At 30.4% G+C, this 4,416-nt stretch overlaps 1 long non-coding RNA gene across 2 annotated transcripts; it reads right to left on the bottom strand.

The window, feature by feature from the left end:
* Positions 1-3,429: 3,429 nt before the first annotated feature.
* On the bottom strand, positions 3,430-4,416 carry LOC140816736 (uncharacterized). Of its 2 annotated transcripts, XR_012114634.1 has the most exons (3): positions 4,190-4,413; positions 3,925-4,102; positions 3,430-3,837 (listed from the first exon to the last, which is right to left on the bottom strand). It is a non-coding gene; the product is annotated as an uncharacterized lncRNA (long non-coding RNA). The 2 variants fall into 2 exon arrangements; XR_012114633.1 differs by having other exon boundaries at positions 3,925-4,416.

Genomic DNA, 4,416 nt, shown 5'->3' with positions numbered 1-4,416 from the left:
TTAAGTGATTCAGTTTCGATATTTATACGGAAAACGCAAAAGTACCTAAAGAAAGGTGAGTGGATGAATGTAGTTTGGCTGATAAATTCAATGGAACCTTCTATAACATAACTTATATCTAATATCCCAACAAGTGGGCAATCATTCTTCATCGGATCTTGCAGCTGCACGGTAGTCAACAATCGAGGGTATTTTTTTATCCCAAAACATAAAATTGACTGCCAGAGCAAAGAAAATAGCTCAATTACGCATCTAACAGTATTGAAATTAGATTAACATTAAACAAAGACTAGCCTCTGGAAACTGCATTAAAAGATTTTTTTTATAAAAAAATGCATTAAAAGACTGGTGGTCAGTTGGAATAAGACGAGGAGAGCAGTTAAGGTTCATGTCCTCCACAAATTATAGCAAGATTAAAAGAGATCTAGAGAGAGTTTCCTTGACCGCCTTAAGACCATGATTTTACGTGTTACGTGATGGAGGACAAGAAAGCAACAGACCAGATGAACGTAAAAAACAATCAAAACATTAAACAAATCCATTCTGGTGAGGTGATGATATTGGTAAGACAGATATTGCAGCAAAGCGAGAAGTCCGAACTGGTAATGAAGAAGTCCATGAGTCTGTCCACAGAACTCATTCACCACAAATTGCATAATTGATTTACATGGTTTGATGTATACAAAATTTCTGCTGGATGCAATAGCCCAAAAGTGTGTCAATTAAATTTAAGATAAGTAGAGTCACGTGTTGCCAATGACGCTCATGAACTGCCAATTTCTGTGGTGATGACTGATGAACTCACCATAAAGAGTCATAAAAAGGAGGTAAAAACTAAACAAAAAGGTTATATGTTGTATGTTTCAAAGGTAAATAGACTGCACATTTTGGAAATTTGGAACAATGAGATCAAATCCAAAGCATATTTCTGAGATTGTTTAACTAGAGATACCTAAAAGCAAGCAAGCAAGCAAGCAAGACGTCTTTCATAAACACGCAGAGGGGTCAGCACCTAAATAAAGCTCAATAATACGTGCTCCTAAAGAACAAATGGGGCTATCTTTTTGTTAAACATAGGTCGATTGTTTTCCGTATGTGCATAGTAGTCAGCCTGATGATAACACAACAAAGGTAGTATGTAAATTTATTTGGCTTCACCCATGATCAGAATGAGGAACAGAAAGAGATTATTTTGATAACTTAAATAGGTTAATTGGTTAAAACAGAAAACCCATAAGCCATAAAATCATTACTACATCAGATTTCTTCTCAATCTGAAAATTTAAATTATCTATACTATCTATAAATATGTGAGTTTGAATTGTGAATTTACATAGTTATCCTTTCACTCACCATTACTACATTAATGTTTTACTTATCTACCCTTTCACTCACTATTATTTCATTAATGTTTTATTTATTTATTTATGTGACTTTTCAATTTTCTATCTAAAGATTGATATTGAAAATAAAAATAACTTTATTTCATTATTTTAGTTGAATGAACGATTACAAACACATTAATATGATTTGTGAATTTTCTTAGTTACACTTTTACACATCATTACTTAATTAATATTTCATTTATTTATTTTGGTGAATTTTTAATTTTCTGATTTAAGAATTGAGATGGAAAATGAGAATAATTTTATTTCATTATTTTAGTTGAATTGACGAAAAATATTACAAATACATTAGTATGATACTTTTTTATATTTTTAATTTAATACATTTTGATATTAATTAATGTCTCAATATATATCTCAAGCTTATACTTTTCTACAAGTGTTATAAAATTATGCGAGAAAATGTCATTTTTCTTATGGTTTTTCCCGATTAAATGGATATTGAGAGAATGCAGATTTTATATGCTCTTTTGCAAATTTTTAAAATATTTTATTTGCTAATTTGATTATTTTGAGTTATTTCAACTTTATTCATATAAAAAGAAATTAATGAAAAATTAAAAAGAATGAAAAGTACTTTATACTTTTGTATTAAATTTATGAGATAACCTTATAATTTTTTTATTTAAGACATTCCTTATAATAATTATGAATTATAGTGCTAATTTATTATGATTTGTTAGAAATTAAATTATTTATATATGATATTTTTAAACTGAATGTTATGTATATTTGTTTTACTACACATATTTATTTGATTGATATTATTTTAAAATTTTATATAACATGAAAATATTAATCATCAATATTAATTTTCAAATGATCTATTATGATATAAATTAACTATGTATAATAACATGAAAATATTAATCATCAATATTAATTTTCAAATAATCTATTATGATATAAATTAACTATTTATTATTTATATTTTAAAAAAAGAGAAAGCTAAACAAAATTCGCAAAGAATTTAAATGTTAGCAAAAAAAAATTGATATTTAACTTAATAGCAAATTTAGGGGTTTTATTTTAACATCATTATGTTAATTTAGTTAACTAAGAGAATTTTATTTGACAATCGCTATATGCACTTCTAGTGTGACTAGGATTTAGATCTCTCTGCATGGACCTTATGAAACCAAAAATAAAACTAAACAAAAACTGACCACATTCAAGCATGAGATAGTGGTACAGAACAATTTGCTCCACAATGAAATACGAGGAGAAGTATTAAAAATAAGAATGTCTACAGAAAGATTTTATTTTGACTCACAAAAACCATTTTTGTCCCCTCTGGGATATAAACAGACCAGATGCTTTGACATAAAAAGATCACATCAAGACATCCAATCCTAGGACATATTAGTTTAGTTTGATCAAAATAAAGTTAATTTCCTGACAAGTTGATTTTGTGCACTGAATAGAAGCAATTAGAAGTAGTGAGTTATTAAGATGAGAACTCTTCATATCAGCAACTGAAAACACATTTGCATAATAAAACCAACCTGTCTGAAGTGAACATTCATAGAAATTACCATGTCAAATAATTCAGGAAGCCTAGTTGGATCCACAAAAGTGTGGGGAAGAAGCTGAAAAATTTCTCGTGCACCATGTGAGACAGTAAAAAATATAATTAGCTGTTGAACGCACAAGAAGAAACACAAGAGAAATCATTGAAGCCATATCATGAAATGAGTAAGTATATTTCTGAGAAATATAATGTGTTTTCTTGTTTTTTACACAACACTAAGCCGTCTAATTTATACAGAATTGATAGACCTGTTTCTAGGCTAATTCTACTCATGATCCCTTAATTTACGATTGCACAATTTCTCCCTGATTAGCCTATATTCTTTGGAAAGATACATTCTTCTACTGATTACCATTTTTCCTTCAGTTTCTCCACATTAGCTATGTGAAAGAGAAAAAAAAGGTAAAAGCCCATGTCACAAATATTTGCAATTAAGTTACCCAGTAGAGTCGAACAAGTTTGAAAAATCATGTTCCATGAGGAGAGCGAAACTAAAGAACCATCAATGCTGGCCATATAAATGCTAGACTTCGAAAACTTCAGAAACCAAAATAAATTTCAATAAATCAACCAAAAGGAGCCAAGATAAAGAAATCTGGCCCAAGAATCCACATTGGGTTGGTTGATCGGTTTGATCTGTTTCGAAGATTGCTATTAAACCCCCTACTCAAACAAAAAGAGAGAAAAAAGACGTGATCAAGAACCAGAAAAGAAAAACCAACCTCTTGTTTCTATCGCCTTTCTTGAAAAGTAAAACCTCTTATCAAATTTCTATTGCCTCAAGAATCTTGAGTGTATTCCTCCGCAAATGCAGATGCTTGTGCCAAGAAGACTAGAACTCAGACACCGAAGAATGTATTGATCGAAGGAAGAAGAGCGTCTCTCAATAAATTTGAATTGCTTGTGAAACACAATAATAGAGATTTTATCCTAATTATGGTGACAAAATATACAGACGTGATCAAGAACCAGAAAAGAAAAACCAACCTCTTGTTTTTATCGCCTTTCTTGAAACGTAAAACCTCTTATCAAATTTCTATTGCCTCAAGAATCTTGAGTGTATTCCTCCGCAAATGCAGATGCTTGTGCCAAGAAGACTAGAACTCAGACACCGAAGAATTTATTGATCGAAGGAAGAAGAGCGTCTCTCGATAAATTTGAATTGCTTGTGAAACACAATAATTGAGATTTTATCCTAATTATGGTGACAAAATCGACAGACGTGATCAAGAACCAGAAAAGAAAAACCAACCTCTTGTTTCTATCGCCTTTCTTGAAAAGTAAAACCTCTTATCAAATTTTTATTGCCTCAAGAATCTTGAGTGTATTCGTCCGCAAATGCAGATGCCTGTGCGAAGAAGACTAGAACTCAGACACCGAAGAATTTATATTAATCGAAAGAAAAGGAGCGTCTCTCAATAAATTTGAATTGCTTGTGAAACGCGGATTTTATCCTATTTATGGTAACAAAATCGACAC

This window comes from Primulina eburnea, chromosome 2, assembly GCF_022965805.1.
Source record: "Primulina eburnea isolate SZY01 chromosome 2, ASM2296580v1, whole genome shotgun sequence".
Taxonomy (NCBI): Eukaryota; Viridiplantae; Streptophyta; class Magnoliopsida; order Lamiales; family Gesneriaceae; genus Primulina; species Primulina eburnea.
This window is presented reverse-complemented; position numbering and strand designations above follow the sequence as displayed.